This window comes from Coturnix japonica, chromosome 1 (assembly GCF_001577835.2).
Source record: "Coturnix japonica isolate 7356 chromosome 1, Coturnix japonica 2.1, whole genome shotgun sequence".
NCBI lineage: Eukaryota > Metazoa > Chordata > Aves > Galliformes > Phasianidae > Coturnix > Coturnix japonica.
Window position 1 is genome coordinate 82,818,439 of NC_029516.1, and position 20,357 is coordinate 82,838,795.

Here is a 20,357-nt window from a genome sequence, read left to right on the forward strand (position 1 = left end):
TTTTGGTATCAGGAAGAGCTCTCTGCAGAAAACAGATTTCAAATTCTTGTGCTGCCATTGAAAGGGGCCTCAGTGGTCTGCAGGAATGGGCCAACAGGAATCTTGTGAAGTTCAACAAAGGGAAGTGCCAAGCTCTGTCCTGGACATGAGTAACCCCAAGCTACAGGTATAGACAGGGAACCAAGAGGCTGGAAAGCAGCTTTGCAGACAAGGGTCTGGAGGACTCAGTGGGCGCCAAGCTAAACATATGAGCCAGCAATCATACAGATCTTCTGAATGAATATATATACTCGATGAGGGAGAAGGAAAGAAGACAAAGCCGAACACTTGTCTTTTGCTCTTTCATTGCATACCACAACAGATGCAAGTTGAAATCCAGGAGATTCCTTCTTAACATAAGAAAACACTTTTGTATGCTGTTGAATGTTGGAAGAGATATAGAAGCTACATCTACAAAGATTAAAAAATCTGTCTGGATACAGCTCTGGGCAGCCTGCTCTTGTGGGCTCTGGCCAGAGATGGACTACACAGTTTTCAGAGGTTCTATTTTGCCTCCCATGATTAAATGGTCCTTGGGCGCACTGTTACGCGTTCTTCAGAAGCATCCGTGTATTGTACTATTAGAAATGGGGTACTGACTTCTTTTCCTGTTTGTACAGAAGTATGAAGGAAGAATCCCTTTTGGTGCAAGGGAATGAGAGAAAGGTGCCTGTTCCCTCTGTCCCTCTCACTCAGCAGAAACACCTTGGTGTGCTGGCTGATGGCAAATTAGCACTTTACACACAGCTGACTCTGGAAGGGCCAAAGGTTGTGGGAAGGAAAGCCCCATGCGCTGTAAGCTTTGTGTATATCCTTGGTTATATAATTAAGAATGCTCTCACTCCGATATGGACTTTTTCCTGTCTGTACTGTTATTGTTAACGTTTTCCTATTATCACCATCTTCTCTCTTTAATTATGGGCATAGATGGATATGTAAATCACTTCTACTCTGACCTAATGAAGAAGCAGTTGCTTTCTTTTTTTCCCTTATACTGGCAGAGGATACAGATGAAGCAGGTGCCTCGAGCTGCAGAACTGAGCACAAGGTAAGCCATTAATTTCAAATTATGTGTTTGGGAAAACAGTGGAGAGGAGCCAGTAAGCTGCTGCCAGGAAGGGCAGTGGGAAAAGCTGGGAGTGTGGCCTTAAGGGGGGAAAAGAATGCTTGCTCCAAAGGTGGACGTAGATACCTGTATTGGGGAAATCGCCTGTGCCTTACTGCAGTGTTTATGGAAACAGAACTTAAAAGACATCTGTATATCAAGAAACACTTGTACTAATTTATTCTCCACATGGAAATATACCAGTAGTATCTCAGAAGCTAGGCAATGAGCAAGCATCTTACTGGATCTTTCTTGTTTTCCTTTTCTTCACGTGAAGTCTAAGCAGTGTTTCCATACTGTGACTTTGACACAAAGCCGTGGTGGTCCAATCTTTCTTGACTAATGTCCAGTAATTCTTGACTAAATGTGGGGACCAGCCTGTTTGGATTTAATGATGCAGTGCGAGGGGTAAGTAGCAAAAGATGGCAGGCACATCATTATTGCATCTGGGTCCCTTCTAAAGTCTTTGAATAACCTATGGTGAGGAGCTGGTATGTGTATCCAGGTGACTTGAACTGGAGCTGTAATGTTCTGCTGTGATGCTGGTATCAACAAGTTCTGGCTGGAGGAGGAGTCTGTCTCTGAAGTGCTGCTGTCTGCAGAGCTTAACTGGTTTGTCATGAGGGCTTTGGCAGCAGAATCCGAGATGCTGTGACAAGTTATCAGCCACAATGCCACACAGACGATATGGTGTACTCTTTGGTGGGAGTCTAACTCAGTTCTGTCATCCTCATAGAACCTCTGTGGTAGGGATAGGGGGGGAAGGAAAAAAAAAGGCCTGCAGGTCAGGGTGAGGCTTCTGGATCTTCTCCTGTTATCCCAGATCTGAGACTCCAGGAAGAAGGAAGAGTTTCTCCTTCCTGGAACAGTTCCTCATTAGCCTTAGTTTCAAGCAAACAGTCCTCAGGTGAGCTACTATCCTTCAGTGAGACAATGCTATCTTAAATGTGCACCTCTTGAGGCAGTGTGCCTTGTGCCCTAGTCCCTACTGCCTTAAGAAGCATGTATTTGTGGGTTTATCTAGACAACTTTGTTGTATCCATGTGGAGTAGCATACACTGAAACTTTAACATGTGCCAGACTGCCTGCCTTTTTCCTTCAAGCCTTAGGGTGTTTTTGATTTGTTCTGTGCTGTGCCCTCCTAGAAAAGAGAAGTATTGTGTTGCTTAAGTGGCAGCCTTGGGCAAGATGCGGTATGTGATTTCTCACCAGCTCTGGGGTTAAGTGCCAGCATCAAGGTACTCTGCCTTCCTGTTCTCTCCTGTCTTCCTTTTCTTCTCAAGAGGCAGGAAGAAAATGTTGCCCCTGTTGTTAACCCACATCCACTCAGGACAACTGGGGCTCTCGCCTCTGTCTCTAGGAGAAGGGGAAGTAGCCCCTGCTGCTGGAGTGTCTTCATCTGCGGCCCTGCTGAGGTGCCCCTCCTGCTGCTGAAGTGTAAATCCCAGGAGCTCTTTCAACCACCCTTCTCATACTACTTGAAAAAATAACTTTCTGTTGTCATTAATGCTGATCTATAGCTGCATTAACGTGTGAAATCACTGGGTGTGAAAATAGTGTACTAACCGCTACTTAATGTAATATTACCACAGTAATGTCTCTAAAAATATCTTGTCCACTTGATTGCTTTCATTGTGAACTAGAGATAATGTACCACTTACAGCTGATGATTAAAATTCATAAAGCTGTGGTTCTTAATTACAGCAACTCGCAATCAAAGTGAAATGTCAGCTCATGAATGCTGTTTATCCGTATACAAATTCACAAAAACAAGAAAATATAAGGACCGGCTGCACAACAAAGCTGAGCTGCTTTGGCTTAAGGTTAAGTAAAATAAATACCCGTGTGAGTATTTATTGAGGCAGGCTGGTGAGCGTGGGATCTTTGGCGTGGCAGAGTTCATCTCTTATGAAGCGTACATCTTCAATAACATTTAAATATTAAAAGAAGAGAAGAAGTTTGGAAAATATATCGGTAGTTACTTGATAGTTACTTCCATGCACATAAACTTCTCTGATTCGTGTGCTAAGAATGGAAATCTTGCAATTTGGGCTCAAGGTTAAACCTAAGAGGAGACGCTCCATAGGAGATAAGAGGTGGGTTCCCACTGCATTAGGAATTATTATAGTTGCTGGCAGGAGAAGGTAGTAGAATCCTTGGCTTCAGATACTAACTATAATCATATGCTTGGCCACAAGTGACCCCACAGAAAAAATTACTTTCTTCTAGGTACCCTTAGCTGCGTATTTCCAGAGTTATTGTATTCCAGTTTCTTACAATAATGCCAAGCTCTGAAGGTTTGCATTGTTCTTGGATGCATCTTACCCTAGATTTACTAACATACTCTCAGCTCTATGTCAACAGTTCCACCCTCACCCTACCCCCCCCCCTTCCTTTTTTTCCTGGTATGTAAGAATGTAAGATCCACGCATAACTGAGCGTGGAAACTACAGTTCTATTCCATTTATAGTCCTACAGACTTAATTCATTCATCGTATCTGCCCCACGCCAGTCTTTAAAAATCCAAACCAGCCAATTTCTCGAGACATCAGTGAAACAAAATAAGGTTAGAACAATAGGATCCCTTTTGTAAGAACTAAAATCTGACTAGCTCTGTTTCTTTCTTTTGATTAAATGCTATTTTGAAGGAGCTCTGGCTCATAGTTTGGAAAACTGCAGAGTTTCTTTTTCTACAGGGTGTTCCCAGTGTCTACAAATTGATGTTTGCACATCTGGTTTTTTTTGCCGATAGATTAAACAAACAAGATATTAGCCATTGTATGAATGAGGAATCGAATCTTGTCAGTTGTATTCAGTTCCCTGAGCTTTTCATGCCACCTGTCCTTCCAATGTTACTCTTTCTGGGTTTTTTCCCTCTTTGCCATCGCTGCGAAGATGACTGAAAGCGTTTGTTTTACAGTGGATCCAGTTACCCTAAGTATTATTCCCTTTGGCACTTTGTCTGAGATGTTTGCTATTTGTCTGCCTCCATTCCATCTCTACTAGTTCACATTTTTGGAAAAGGAAAACCATTTCCTATGCTGGGTGCGTCATGAGGCTCTGTTTCACTGTATTATCCTGGCATGGATTCCGTCTTGCTGTCTGTCAAGGCTTATGCTGATTTGGTAAAAACCTGTTGGTGTTTACACTACTTATGTACCATGAATAACTGGATGGCTAGTTTGCAGTGGGAAGGATTTCTATGGCTGTTTGCTGTGGTGGATTCCTTGGTACACATTTTCCTAACGTAAGCCTCAGCAATCAGCAGTTCCAAACAGCTCAGTCCTTCTGGGATGTCCTGCTGTTACTGAAGCTCTGACTGGAGATCGACTGCAGCAAAAGCAACTCCTCACGTAGAGCATGATATAAGTGGGCTGAGCCTGTTCCTTGTGGGCTTCCATACCTGCTTCATGTCTGTGATACAAAAGCTATACTCGCTCACAAGTGGAAGAGAAACCTATGTACACTTCAGGGCAGACCAATTCACCTTCCTTCCTCACTTCTTTCGGCAGAGAAGGACCTGGGGGTCCTGATGGATGAAAGACTCAACATGAGCCAGCAGTGCGCTCTGGCAGCCCGGAAAGCAAATGGGATCCTGGGCTCCATCAGGAGAGGGGTGGTCAGCAGGGATAGGGAGGTGATTGTCCCTCTCTACTCTGCTCTTGTGAGGCCCCATCTGGAGTACTGTGTCCAGGTGTGGAGCCCTCAGTACAAAAAAGACATGGAGATTTTGGAAAGGGTCCAGAGGAGGGCCATGAAGATGATCAGGGGGCTGGAGCACCTCCCCTATGAGGACAGGCTGAGGGAGTTGGGTTTGTTCAGCCTGGAGAAGAGAAGGTTGCAGGGTGACCTCATTGCAGCCTTTCAGTACCTGAAGGGAACTTACTCCCAGGAGGGGAGTAAACTCTTCGAAAGGGCTGACAATAGCAGGACTAGGGGAAATGGTTTTAAGTTGAAAGAGGGAAGATTTAGGTTGGATGTTAGGGGGAAGTTCTTTACTAGGAGAGTGGTTAGGCCCTGGAACAGGCTGCCCAGGGAGGTTGTGGATGCCCCGTCCTTGGAGGTGTTCAAGACCAGGTTGGACGGGGCCCTGGGCAACCTGATCTAGTAAAGGTGTATGTTTGGTGGCCCTGCCAGGCAGGGGGGTTGGAACTACATGATCCTTGAGGTCCCTTCCAACCCAGGTCATGCTGTGATTCTTTCCGCTTGTGACTTCAGGCAAAGCCTCTGCTTGAGTTGTGGCATGAGCTTGCAAGGGTGTTAGCTTTGTAGCGGCTTGTCCTCAAGAGGTCTCTCACTGAGTGGTGCTCTGACCTTACTCTGCTTAGTACCTGATCCTTCTTTCACTGTACAAGGTGTATTTGACACAGTCTGGGCCACAAAGGAAGATTTTTCATGCTGGAAAAAAATGCTGTCATGTTCCTCCCCTGAACGTCCTTACCAGAAAATTAGTAGAAAATTCAATGCTAAGGTCCTGTTCATCTTTGTGTTGCAAGCAACTTGGCTCAAGCAAAGGTGTTGCGGTGTAAAATCTCAGGCTCATCCTTTTTGGTGTCGGATGCATCAAGTTTTATGTGAAGTAGCTTGCAGCTGTCTTACTGCATGTGTATGTGCCTCCTGGCCTGCTTCCAGAACCTGAATAAATTAATTTACAGGTAGCTCAGGTATCTTTCCTTTTCATAATGACATGTGCTGTGGACATACCCCTCTCTGCTTGCTTCTCGGTTCTGTTCTTGGGGCTGCTGACAGTCTAAGACATTTCAGTGTTTCCCTTGGTTGTAAAAAGATGCATTTAACTAAACTGTGTCTACTCACAGGTAGGGATAAATGCCTATGCTTTGTGGTGCAGTTGCAGTAGGCAGAATCTGACACTGCAGTAAGAGGTAGTTGGGAGAAGCATCCAAGGTTTCCTGCACAGGAATGTGCCCTTAGAGGCAATGTCTGACAGCTATCCCACTCACGTACAATGCCCCGTGTCAAGGAATTTAATGTGAGCACAGTGGGCCAAGTTTGCACGTTGCCTGTTGCCTCTTCACACTTCCAGAGTGTTGCAAAAAGGCCCAAGTGTAAAAGGGAAGCCAGCCCCTCGCAGTCTTGCTTTGTGCCACTGGAAATCCTGCAGGGTCTTGCTGCCATATGCTGCAGGTTGTTTGGGAAGATGCTCCCGTGCCGTTCCTGTTAGCCTTTTATTCTGTGTAACAGGTTCAGGGTTTGTGATGACAGCTTTGCACCTAGGGGTAAGATGGTTAATTCAGATTGGGCACCTGTTGTTCCCTCATCCTTTTCAGCTGAGGGTAGGTCTCCTTTAAATACAGTATTTATTACCTACTCCGAGCAAGAAATCAGACTGTGCAAAGGAGGTGAGGAGGTACAACATGTAAAAAAAACATGTCCTCCCACTCTCCCTTTTTCTGCAGGATGGGCTGTGTTTGCCTTCACACTTGAGGAAGTAGCTGAGAAATTCTTCAGATGTTTAAACATTTCAAACAGTTTGGATATGTAAGTGTCCTAGATTCATTAAAAAATTGCAGCAATACTTGAGTAACAAAGTGGACCACAAAATGTTTGTGGAAACATTCTCACCCTTCTGTTACCCTGCTATGTATTCTGATGTCAGTAAGGGAGGTGAGGTGGCAATTTTACAGCAACTGAGAGGGAGATGGGTGATGTTTCCAAAGCAAGTTTTTCATCCCTAAGAAAGACATTCTGCACTTGCTGTTTTCAGCTTCTCTTGTATCACAGAATGCTTCATTTCTGTGAAAATCTGATGCTTCCTTTTAATAACACTTATATTTCAGGTGATGCTTTGTCTTGCAGGCTGCGTTTCAGGTGACTTGGGCCGGGGGCTGTGCTAGCCAAAGGGCCATGACAAACGTAAAAGGGAAAGCTTCCAATGCTGGTAAGTGAGGATTTAGTAAGAGAAGAATATATATAATTCCAGAATACATTGTACTGCTTCTCAGCTTCAGTTTCTCATTTGGCAGCGTGGCTGTGAGTGATTTTTTTCTTTGTGTGCAGTGAATATGGTGTTTGTGAAAGGTCTTGGTCTGACAGTCCTAGAAAATGAGCCCCGTGTAAGCCCTCAGAGAGGCAAAAGATGCAAGCTACAGGCTGTTCTTCTCATCCGGTTTCAATGATGGAAGAGGAAATAGAGTTTATACAAAACCTGCCCAGCCCCCAGAAACATCTTGCTTTGTTTATGTTTCAAGCTAAGCCTGCAACTCTTGCTGTTTGGAAGAGCTATTCAGGCATTTCTCCATCTGACTGACTTTACATCTACTCCTTGATCTCATGGAGAAATCTGGCTTTTTGCTCCTGCTTGTGACGTTCCAATTTCCTCTCTCTCTCTCTGCTCTCCTGCATTCGAAAGATCCATGTATAACGTGATTATGCAACCATGCAAATGTACGCAGTTCTTTCCATTTACTGCAAACCACCCTTCAGGTCTCCCGGTATGAAAATGAAATTGTCAGTGAGAGACACTGTGGAGTGTAGTGGGAAGGGTGTTTCACAGGGCTGGGCTTGAAGGTCTGAATGCAGTATTAGAGATGGAAGCAGGCTATTTGCGGTAAACCCTTGTGCCAGTATGCATCCACAGGAACCAGCAGCAGTTAATAGGCTCAGACAGTTCAGCTCTGAATCTTCTCCCCCTAGGAGATGGCAGATACGCGCCTGCCTGGTAGTTATCACGGTTGGAGGTCCTTCCCCCACCCCAGAGCTACAGGGACAGCAGCAGAGTAGCTCTCCCTGGAGGCCAATTTGCACCCTCCCTCTGTAAACACACTGTGGCTGCTTTGCTCTGCACCCACCCTAGGATGTAAGCAGTTTTGGTCCTGGTGTTTGGCACAAGTGTTCCAGCACTGGGCTCAGGGTGGTTCTTGCTCTGTGAGCATCAGCTAGCTTCTCATGTTACTTGTGTTGTCTGGAGGGAGAGGAGGAAGTCTCTCATGGAGAGGCGATCCTTTGGGGACTGCCTTTACTCATCCTAATCATAGGGTTAATTTGTGATACACCAGTATATGATAAAGGCCCTAAACGGGAAGATGGGGGGAGTTGGAGGGTGGTGATATCATAACATGTTCTTGCTTTTCTTCCACTGCAGTTTCCCCTGCTTCTGGGTTTCAAAGAAACATGGCAGAAATTTTCCACTGTTTGGTTGATTCAGGATAGCTTGGCCACCCCTTGGTTATCCTTTTAGGTGAAAAAAACTGCTATCTTGCTTAAGCTCTTCCTTTGGCCCCTGTTAACATGAGCAAGTTATGTCCCTGCTCCTCATCTCCTCACTCTCTTCTTCACTTGAGTTGCTTAGGGCAGGAACTGTTTCTCATTACGCTATTGTAAAGGAGGGAGATTTAGATAGAGTGAAGAATGTCCTCTACATTCGGGGGACTGTGAAGCATTGGCTCCCCACAGCAGCTGTGGCTGCCCCATCCCTGGAGGTGTTCAGGCTCTCTGAGTACTTAGTGTATTTGGGCAGCTATTTGCAGTTACCATCTCCTGAAAAAGTTCGGGCTGCAGAGGCTGGGTGTGAAGGGATCCCACCTTGCTCTGACGGAGCCAACATCAGCCGGTGAGGCGGCCCGGCCACACGGCCCAGACCGCCCCCTCCCTCGGGTCAGGCCGCCATTAGCGCGGCGCGGCCTGGCAGCGGGCGGGGCGGGCGGCGCCGCTCAGCGCCACCGCAGCCGGATCGAGCCGCCAGGGGGCAGGCGCGGCCCGAGCCGGGCTGGTGCGATGCAGGGCTGCAGGGCTGCCGCTCGCCCCTCGCCTTTTCCTGCTTCCTCTTCGCTCACGCACGCTTCTTGAAGTCCCCCCTCTTATTAATTTCGGGGAGGAAGTTGAGGTGTCGTTGCGGCATCCTCTCACCTCGAGCTGCCCCGTCTCCCTCCCTCCTCGCCTCCCCTCCCTCCTCCCCGCTCCTCCCGCTCTCCCTGTCGGCTCTGTGTAGCCTGGCGTGTTTCTCTGTTTCTCTCCCTGCCACGCAGCCCTCCCTCTGTGCGACTCTCTCCATGAAATGGAGCTGAACAATTGCACCGGAGAAGCGTTTTTCTGTCGCAGCTCTATGCCACACTGTGCCGAGGCACCATTTCTCTTGCGGTGTTTTGAATGCGTTTGTGCTGGAAGCGCTAAGACAATAACAAAACTGCGCCTTTTTGGCTTGTAATGAGATTTGAAGTCGAGTGTGAATGAGACTTGATGGATGATTGTGCTGATGTTTTGAGCTGATTTAATTCGCAGTCATCTGAGATGCCCGAGCGCGTTGGTTGCTGACAGGACCTTTTGGGAGGGAAGGAGAGCATCGAGCTGAATGCTGCCCAGCACTCCGAGCATCAGGGCAACACACCCCAGCACTGAACTGGCATCATCCCTTCTTTTATTTTATATATATATATAAATATATATATATATATTTCTCTCTCTCTTTTGATTTCTCTTAGAGATGGATATGGCTCTGCAAAGACCCTCTAACCATTACTTCCATATGAAAAGCTGATGCCTGACTGTGTCTGCAGAGTAGCTGGAACTGCAGTAGCTGTGATCAGTGTAAATCGCCCTGTTCGCTTAAACACGGTGTTAACTGAGGCTGCCTCTGCAGGAGAGGACTGCTCCTGCCCCCTGAAATTGCTGCTGGAGTGCCCTGCGTGTCCATCCCTCCTCGCACATGGAGGGATGTGCAACCTTGTGTCCTCTTTGTAAAAAGCAGCTTTGCCACCAGGAGCTGTGCTGCCCTGTAATTAATGTGTGCTTAGCCTCAAATGCGCAGTGACAACAACTTAAATGTCAATGTTCCTAGTTAATCCCTTGCTAACAAAACATGCCTGGAAAGAGAAGGCTCTGCTTAATCTCCAGTGAACAAGATCTTATTTTAGCAGTACTAGCACTTGGGAGATTTCCCTGCCTGACCAATGAAACCAGAAGATTGGCTTTGTTAATCAGGGCTGTAATGATGCTTTTGATCCCCTTAGTGAAGAAAACCCACTTGCATGTGGCAGAGCACACAAGCTACTTTGGTCAAGCCCTGCTCCAACACAGCAGTAGGCTGGTCTTCCTGGTGTCATCTGCGTGACAAGGGAATTGATTGCTGTCCCCCAATGTTTGCTGCTCTTATCTCTGTTCAGCAAGATGTCCACAGATTCTTCCCAAGTTGTTTTCCGACCAAGACAGCGTTATAAAGAAAATCGTGATGGGAAGCAAGTTTTAACATCTTCTCAAGAGTATGGGAACAGGGACCTGTCACTCTGTGCCTGTACGCTCTGCCTGCTCTCACTCATTTTGCTGCCATGCTCCTATTCTCAGTACTTCATCCATATGCACATTCACTTCCAGCCCGACCTTGGCTGAGGTGCAGAAGCTGTAGCACCTCCAATCCTGCCCCAGTGACATAATAGCCCTTTAGTTCCCTTTAGTGTTTCAATTGTTGCCACCACTCCTGTTCAGAGCTGCCATCTCCCTCACTCTGAGGTAGGAGCCACTCTGTGGGTCTCTGGACCTTGGGGGGATGGAAGTGACAAGGGACTCCTTCAGCTCAAGTCGACATGGAAGGATGTGACTTGGTAGGGTAGACTCTTTCTCATTTAGTCTATATATATATATATATTTGAGTCTATATATATAACTGCTAAAACTGCCTTTGTATAGCCCTGAGCTGCCACCTTATCATCTTGCCGTGCCATCAAGTATGCAGTATATTCAGGCTCTGTGGCTAATTAGATATTTTTCGAAGCATTCATTCTCTTGTAGAAGTTTTAGTGCTCCCATCTTTCTCTGCCCTTGATTTATTCCTGACTCTCTTCACGTTTACCGTGACTGTTTTCTATTTTTACTCTTGATAAAGGGTTGTGGGCTTAGGCTGTTCTTGTAGCTGTAGATGTAAAATGCCTGCTGTATGGTGTTTGTAATGAAGGAACTACTTCTAGAAATTAACTAATTCTGAAACCTAACTAATTAATTTTGCAGCCATGCAGAATGATGGAGAAGAGTCAGAGTGGTTTTATGGCTGAGGACCCTTGGCCAGGGGAGAGGAGAAGGGAAGTGGGGAGAGATGTGCTGGGATCCCAGCTCTTCCTTTGGCCCCTGTTAACATGAGCAAGTTATGTCCCCGCTCCTCATCTCCTCACTCTCTTCTTCACTTGAGTTGCTTAGGGCAGGAACTGTTTCTCATTACACTATTCTGTGTCTTGTACGGGGAGGCCTTGACCTTGGTGGGGAAACCAATCATTACTGTTACACAAACAAATGCCGGAGGAACAAGGAACTATGGAACCAGATAGTCCCAGATGTTGCTTTGTCCCTTTCTGGATTTTTGTTCCTTTGTCTCCTCCTCCACAAGAATGGGTTTGACACAGGGAAAGTTGATTCCTCTGTAACAGTGCTGTATCTCTGTTTCTCCCCATCCAGGTCCTCCTTGAAGCGAGTGAAAAGATTCCCATCAAAATACACCGAACATGGACCAGGCTCTTCAAAGGCAAGAAGCACAGTTTTGACATTGTTTAGAGTACACCGAGAGCCCAGCAAGGTCACCCTTCCTATTTCAAGGCGAGGTGTTTGATAGGAGAGGTTTCCTGCAGTGCACGTGTCCACAGAGACTCAATATGTCCATGCCACCCACACTGGCTAGCGTAGGCTTATTCTTCTCCTCCTACATTTCCAGATGGGGCTTCTTGGAAGCCCTGCTGGGCACTGGTGCCACAACTACTAGCAGAGCATGGAAGGGAGAGAGCTGTGGAGAGGCTGCCAGGAGCTTCCCAACCCATGGGAAAGTTGCTGCTTCCTTCTGCCCAGTGTACACTGCCAAGCAGGCTGCTTGGTATCTGCAGCTTGTCCTTGCTGGGATGTCAATTAGGACTGGATCTTGCTGAGCAATGTGTGACCTGGCTTGGGATTAGCTATAAGCACTCCCATGGGGAAGGGGCAGCCAGAATATAAGAACTAGAAAAGCCTAGTTTTGTTGTGTCCCAGTGGGTCAGCGTGGTGACAGCTGGTACTGTTTGAGATCAAGGATCGTGCCTAATGTCATGACTGCACATGGTCCCAGCTGACGTGCAGAGCTGAGCATTGCTGGGACCGTATCCAGTGTACAGAGACAGAGTTAGTCAGGCTGGAGACCTAGGAGAAGAGGAAACAGAATAATTGCTGGATGAGGAGGAGATATATTCAGCTCCTTTATTTAAGCTTGTCTTCCTGCAGGAGTGCCAGGCTGTGATTGCTGAATGTGAATTCTGGCCACCAGGGACAACGAAGTGGGAGCTTTTCTAGCAGTTGATGGAAACTCGAGGAGAAGGTTTAGAGTCAGTGAGTGCTCATGGAAGGGACTCACAGAGATGACTGCCAGGCTGGGAGAGTGTCAGTGTGTGTGCTGAGGCGTACCCTGCACTGGGGCAGGTGACATAGTGTACCTGAGGTCATTCAAGGGTGAGTTATCTGGATTCCCTCATCAGAAATGAAATTCTTGCTGTTGGTCATTCATCCCACTCCCACTGCATATTGTAGGCATCTTGATGATACCATGACACAGAAGGTGGTGCAAGGGTGGACGTGCCAATGAAGGCCCAAGCCACTATGCCTCACATCAGATGGCTCACATCATTTAAGTTCTCTACTGCATAGGTGTCCGCATCACTACAATAACAAACCCTACAGGACCATACAGATTGGTTCTTCAGGACATAGGCTGACTTACCAACTGGGTGAGGCATAGCTCTCAGTTGAGGCATTGCTCTCAATGAGTTCTTCTCCTGGTCTGTACATATCCAGGGCTGCCCCAGCCCAAGTGTAGCACCTTGCACTTGGCCTTGTTGAACCTCATTTAGTTCACAGGGGCTCACTTCTTAAGCTTGTCAAGGACCCTCTGGATGACATCCCTTCCTTCTGTTGCATCAGCTGCACCATACAACTTGGTGTTGTCCGCAAGCTTGATGAGGGTACGCTTGATCTGTGCCATTTGTGAAGATGCTGAAGAGCTCTGGTCCCAAGACTGACCCCTGGGGAACACCACTCATCACCTGCTTCCACCTCAAAGGAGTCATTGACCTCAGCCCTCTGGCTGAACTATCTAACCAGTTCCATATCCACTAATTCCACAGTTTCCTCTGCCTCACCCGTGGTCTGTTCAGCAGGCTGGTCGCTGACGTTTCCCCAGCTGGCATGTCTCTGAGCTTATCCATTAGCACCATACCATCTTAGTATGTGCAAGTTGGGCTGGAGATTACTGAGGCTGGGGATTACCAGAGCTGCTCTGATGGAATGCAGTGCAGGCGGTGATGTCAGTGCTGGTCTCTCGCTGCAAGTGCTGGTCCTTCCCTGGGGAAAGTGGCTGCTGTCTCCACTGAGGCCTGTCACCTCCGGCCACTGCGGTGGGGAGGAGAGGCAGGGTGCAGCTGCAAGTTGGGCAAGAGATGTTAATGGAAAACAGAAACAATTCAGTATGGAGGTGGTGGGGGAAATGCTAACAATGTTACGAGCTGGGAGTTTGTAACAGTCTTGCTAGTGAAGTAACTGCCAGAGAAATCACTTGGAGTTTTTTAGCCCCCCTCTTTTTTTTTCTTTCTTTGTTTTTCTTCTTTCTCCTGCCTGTCCTCCCCCAACCCTCACCCCTCTGCCTGTGGACACAGAAATTCTCCAGCTTGTTATGCTGAGGCCAACAATATTCTTCAGCATTGACACTGTCTGGGGTAAGCCAGTACTTTTTCTTCTAAGTGTTACCAGAGGAAGAAAAGCAATGCATGCATTCCCTTCTTGTGCAGTACAGCAGCAGCGGCGGTCACCGATCTGCCCTCTGGTAGGCAGAGAGTGCTGGGGTGTCCCAGCAGGGCAGCAGTGGCACTCAAGAGCGTGTCGTTCCCCTTGCTAGCAGAAGCCCTAAGATGAGAGTGCTAGGAATGACACCCTTGGAGAGAGAAGCTGGAAGGGCTGGAACTAGCCTTTTCTTTCTTTCCTCTGGGAGGTGGCAGAGCACGTTCTGGATAATCATTTCGTGCTGCCTGGGAGTGGTTCATAGCTTGGTTTCTCTTTAGTAGTCTTAATTGTGTGTTAAGGTGCCTAAAGCCTTATACTGGCACCTTTATTTATTTAAATACAAATGAAGAAGGCATTAAATCAATTGTTCTTTTCTCTTTGCTCTCTTGTCTTATCGTTTCTATCAAGTACTCTTAACTGTATCAGGCTTCTGCTTTTTTTCAGGTGAATCAGGTACACCAAGCAAGAATCGCAGCCTGGATTTCCTACAGACTAAGGGAAGGGAAGCTGCTCTGAGGGAGCACACCTTACATTGCTGCTCGTCTTATGCTGCCGTTTCATTTATATTTCAGGGGCACTTCCTAACCTTTGCTGAGCAAGGCTTCAGTCTGTTACCCCCTTCCTGCCTAACCTTCCTGCAACGCAAAAATAAACAAAGAGAAAAAGCTGTGCCATATCCCATTAGCTGAGATCAAAATACAGTTCTCTTATCCCATCAGCTGCGCTGCCTTTCAGCTGGATGTGCCAAATCTATGTGACTTGCTCACCCCATCTATTATATTAATCTCCAGGTCCTAAAGTTAGAGGTGAAACCTGGGCTTCCTGGATTTTGTCATTCTCCTTTAACAGAAAGTTTGTAACTGAATGGCAAACTGTGAGTTGAGGCTGTTTCTTCTCGCCAAACTCTATAAAAGATAATTACTGCTGGAGTTCAAGTGGTGGCATGTTTTGCAAGAGATCTAGAAGCCTAGTATGCAACCTTCCAGATAGACACTGTAATTGTGCCTATGATTACCCTTCTCCTTCATTTTATTTATTTTATTATTTTCCCAGCAATTTATTACATTCACACATTGAAAACTTGTTGGAAAATTAAATAGTCGTTCAAAAATCTGCTTGTTGTGGTGCACCAGAGAACACGATTCCTGTATTCTGATTTGGAGTCATTTGCAAAGCTTATGCACTGGTGGACTCACAAGCTGAGAAGCCTGCTTATGGCAATTACGTGATGGTAGCTTGATGAAGGCAGATCTGCAGGTTTCCGGAGGTGTGACTGTATGTCTGTGCTGTGCAGAGGTCAGAACAAGGAACGCTTTTCATTATGGATTAGATTCCCTCTGATGGAAGTCCATAAGTTTCCTCTTAAATATTGACTTTTCATTGTCTGTGGTGATATCTCCTGCAGATGGGTGCCGGCCTCTTTGCCTGGCCTAAATTCTATTGTACTTACCTCATTACTCTCCTAATGATGATCTGACAAATGCTTTTGCTTGATTTACTGGTGATGTTACAGGTGTTTGGAACACTTGTCGGTACCTTGCTACTACATGTCCAACCTTTCAAATGGTGAGGTGCGTTGGCTTCCTTTGCAAAACGTCCTTCTGCATGTAACCACCGTGGGCTTTATCACATGCACCCCAAACTTCCAGAGCTTTGCCCTGAGATGTCCCCTCCAGCAAAAAACATCAGGAACTATGTGCAGATGTTGATGTCACTGGAGAAGTCAGCATCACATCACAAGGAGAAATGAGTGAAGAAATGGCAAGATGGAGCGGCCTTCCCACTGCTTGTGGAACATGGATGGTACATCATCAGTCCTGAGATAGCAGAGCAGAGCCTTCATCCCACCAAGTTCCTGAGTGCCACGGTCTGCAGCACAGGTTTGTGCTCTGCCTTCTCCTGTATTTCTCATCTGAAAGGAGAAAAGGATGTTTACTAGTCAAACCCCTAGAGAAAGGACTTTACTAAACCCTGTATAAGTACACTGCTGAGTTCAAACAGGGCTATTGGGCAGAGCTAGCAGGGCAGGTGAGAGGTCTTGGGGCATCTCACAGCAATGGAAGAAGAACTGCTTGGAAGGGGAGGAACGTCCACATTTCGTGCACATTTCTTCCCCAGTTGGGCAGAGCTCTTACTGCTCTTCTTCTGGTTGTGTTGCTAGGAGAGGAGTGCTCTGCCCTCCTTATGGCTATGAATAGCTCGCTCTTGTTTATTCAGCTCAGCTCCGCCTGCTGGTTACAACCACAACCGGCACCATCTCATTGCATGACACCACCATAAAACAATGCAACTGCAACAGGAACAATCCCCCCTAACCCTCTCTGCCCCCCTCCCCCCCCGCCTCTGGCTGTGAAGGCTTAAGAATACCTTTATAATGCACCGCTTCAGAGCTGCCCTTTCCCTCCTCTTCCCATACTTCACAGTGCATCCCCTCTGCTTCCAGCAGAAAGGTCTCTAAATGCAGCTGAACGGTGCACTCATCCCCAGAGAGCAAGACTGAGAGCCAGGACCTGCAAATCAGGGCATTATCTCAAAAATCTGGCTTGAAATGAGTGCACTATCACTTCAGAGTCCTCCTCTGGTATTCCAGTGTTGGAGGCTTTTGGGAACTAGAGAAGTGACTTTTCCTTTTTTAGTGAAAGCTGAGATTCTTGCATAAGCCCATGAATCCAACATCAGGGACTTTAAGAAAAGGAACAGATGGCTTGAAAATTGGCAATAATGGGATTTCTGAGGTCTTCTTAAGAATATTTTATCTGAGGTTTGATCGGGAATGAAGCATCTACGGCAATGGCATTAGGCTGCATTGACAGTGGGGAAAACTAATGGAGCTGAGTAAAAGACTCCCCAAAGTGCTGTAAAATGTGACCAAGCGCAGCATTTCAAAACATCTGCTACAAGGGACAGAGGGACAGCCGACGTGCACGACCAGCTGATGCGTTGTGAGGAAGGATGTGTATGTGGACAAGCAGAGCCACACCAGTTCAGAGCAGCATTTACTCAAGAATCAAGGAGCCATAGTGGCGAGGCCGGTCTCTTTTCAGTAGTGCGTGGGGACAGGACTAGGGGTAATGAGATGAAAGTACAGCATAGGAAGTTCCGCACAAATGTGCGGAAGAACTTCTTTACAGTGAGGGTGACGGAGCACTGGAACAGGCTGCCCAGGGAGGTGGTGGAGTCTCCTTCTCTGGAGATATTCAAGACCCTCCTGGATGCCTACCTGTGTGACGTGGTGTAGGGAGCCTGCTTTGGCAGGGGGGTTGGACTCGATGATCTCTGGAGGTCCCTTCCAACCCCTACGATTCTGTGATTCTGTGATTCTATCCTGAACAGCCTGAGCACACAGCTAAGAACAGGCATGAAGTGAGGCATAGCAGCAAAGAGGTGTGAACAGTTGTTGCACAGGTACAGGTGAATCAACCCGTCTTTTTCAGCATGTTGAGCTTCCACATGTGCGTATTTCCCTGATCTTCTCATCTTTCTCCACCTGGGAATTTTGCTGGGATGAAATGGGAACATCAGAGTTTCCACATGCCCATCGGCTCTGTCAGATAGCTGGGCTGCTGAACATCCAGAAATTCAGGATAGTTCAATTGCATGCTGGCGAGGTGAACCGTATAGCATCCAAGCACTAAAACACAATGCCTAACAAATGCCCACACTGTCAGACCTGCTGTGCAGGTGATCTGCCTGTGTGCCTTGCAGAGGTGTCTGATCTACTGGGCATACACAAGACCGTATGGTACAAGCATGTGTAGTCCTGCTTGGAACACAAGGCAAGCACAGTACTATTGGTTTTTTACTCATTCTTGATACATTTGTGGAGGAGGTGGGAGATGAATGCTTCAGTGCAGTGGAAAAAGGAAGCAGGTATGTATGTCAGCTAGACTGTCCTACTGTCTGCCTCTTTACAGGAGCCGTCTCATCACTTGAAGTAGAACTGGGGTCCTATCTCATAAGGCAGCATACATGCACATAGAGAAAAGGTTTTTTCTCTCCCCCCAAAGCGAACAAACAAACCCACCAAACATCACACAGTCTGAATTAATAGAGGGATATTGTAATTCCTACTTGACAGACAGGGAAATTAATCCCAGTTATGGGTCAAGTAAAGCTCTTCATCTCTTGAAGCAGGATTCGGATGAATTTCAGATACCTGAGAGCAAGGTATGATCCTGCAAACCCGTGCTCAGCTGATGCCCAGTTTTGGGGATGCCCAGAGCCCTCAGGGTCATCCATTTGGGCTGTGAGACTTCAGCAGCCCTGCTCTGTACCTGTCTGGGAAAGCTTCCTGCTCGACAAAGCTTAGCACAGCAGCAGGCGATTCCAGAAACATAATGCTTCAGTGCTTCACAAGAGCTCGCCTCCAGGATGGGTACTGTACAGAACTGCAAGGCTGGTGCTTCCTGGTGAGGTGCAGCATCCAGGCAGGTTAAAGCACTCCTGGAGGATTCAGAAGTCCCAGCCTGTGCTGCCTGCTCTGCCCCTGGCGTTTCCTGTCTGTGTCTCCCGTGGAAGTGCTCCAGCTTCTGAGCCGCGCCTGTTTGAGGAGAGAGGGCATGCTTACCTCTGCTGCCAAGGGCGTTGTGGCTTCCCTGGGCACACACTGGGGTGGAAGCATCTGCAGGGATCGGCACCCTCCTTGTTCCCCATTTCACCTGAGGAGAGGGGGATGCCCACGTCCCAGTCCACCTTCAGGTGATCACTTCTGAGTTTTATCTCGCATCTCTTTAATGTAAAATTCAGAGACGAGCGCTCGGCGAAGGGACCCGTGTTTTCCTTCATACGTGGAGTGCCATGAGATCAATGAGATTAAACGTGTGCTTACACGTTGTCCTGAATTGGGGCCATGAGGAGAGCAATGGGAAAGTAAACAGAAGAGAAACGTTATGGAAATGAAGGAAGAGGGAAAATCCGCCCTGCCAGGAGCAGCAGCTCTCATCAGCTGCGAGAAGACATGGTATCACCCGGTTAGATTCTGGCAGGTCTGGGGGCTGGCAGAGAGGACAAAGTCATCTTCATTGAGGTAGAAAAGCAGCCTAAAAAGTGAGACTGGGAGCGGCCAAGAGAGGCTGTTTCTGCTGGGTGCAGCCTTCCTAGACAAGGTGAGTTTAGCCCTGGGTTGTTTTTTTCCCATTAGCAGAATGTGGATCTGAATATGATCAGGCTTCAACCTGTGGCAGCCCCGGGAGGTTTGTTCTCCCTTAAACAACTATGAGGAGATGTAGAAATCCTGAGCTTTTTAGGCTGGCTTGAGTAGACCCCAGCCTTTATGGCACCCTGACAAGACCCAGGGCTCTCATTCAGAAATGAACTCTGGGTTCAGGGCTGAGCTCCTGCACTGTGAAGTGCCTTTGGTGTATAGAGCTGTGGTGTCTGTGCACACACTGGTTTTCCAGTCTGGCTGTGTTTCCCCAGCTCATTCCTCTCTCCATCTCCAGCCTTCCTTGGTCACAGTCTTTCTTCCTCGCTTAACCTCCATTTCTCTTTCCTAGGAAACACATCATTTGCATCTGTCCTAGTATCCAAACTGCAAATTGGACCTGATTAGAATTCTTCACGGAGCAACACGGACTAATACAGAACTTCTATTATTCTACGTTTCAATACAACTTCAGGGGAGATTGCGGGAGCTCTAGATTGGGGAGGTGGCTTCTCTGTTGGGCTCCTGAGTTCAGAAAGGTGAGCTCTCCCTTCTGTTGCAGAACCTACAAGGTGACCTTAGTAGGTCACTTTGACTTTGTTTTACCCCTCGTTAAATGTAGGTGAAAAATACTTGCAAAGTGTCTTTGAGACCAGCTATCCGAGTGGCCATTATTGTGATCATAATAATTATTTTGATTAAATGAAACCAGCTGATGCTTGTGCAACACTTCTGGGCTCCGCAGTCCTTTTCCGCTGAGCCTCACAGAAAAACCTTTTGTTGTCCCTGGACAGGGATATGTTTTTTGAGATGGAGTTCTGTGGTTTTGTTATGAAACCTATGACAGTGGGTCATGTGGCTCCTCGCTGCGCCGACTGAACCCTGGTGAACCCGTGCACCAGGCACACTGCTCTGTGATTCACACCGGCCACATTTCGGTTTAGCTTTTGCTGGATGGAGGGCGTGTGTAGGCCTGGATGGCCGGGGTGTCACCAAAGGGCTTGACCTCAGCCCGAGCTCGGGGGTGTTGTGTGGCCAGTTTCCTCACCGTGCTCCCACGTTAGCCCCAGAGAGCTGGAATTTGGCTGTTCTCGGGGCACGGGCCTGCACCCCTCAAGAGGAGCCGACACTGGGATGGGGATGACGGGCACGTGCCCACCGCCCAGCAGCTCGTCTGCGGAGCTCGACGGGCACCGTGGCTGCGGGCCAGGCCCCGGCTCCCCGCGCAGTTGGGAGGCCCAGGCGTTGAAGCCCCCGGGGGCCCGTGGCCGCCGCCGGTGCTCGCGAGGCGGGGGAGGCCGCGCCGCGTCCCGCCCGCCGGCGGGGCGGGGGAGG

The 20,357-nt window shown here is 47.7% G+C and overlaps 1 long non-coding RNA gene across 2 annotated transcripts in view; it reads left to right on the plus strand.

Moving 5' to 3' along the window:
• The window catches only part of LOC107322055, a 27,827-nt gene extending 8,073 nt beyond the window's left edge, over positions 1-19,754 (plus strand). For both annotated transcript variants that reach the window (XR_004309270.1, XR_004309268.1), the window contains exons 2-6: positions 1,041-1,087; positions 6,962-7,043; positions 11,543-13,815; positions 14,324-15,759; positions 19,375-19,754. This is a non-coding gene — a long non-coding RNA (uncharacterized LOC107322055). The remainder of the gene's footprint in view (positions 1-1,040; positions 1,088-6,961; positions 7,044-11,542; positions 13,816-14,323; positions 15,760-19,374) is intronic.
• Positions 19,755-20,357: the final 603 nt, after the last annotated feature.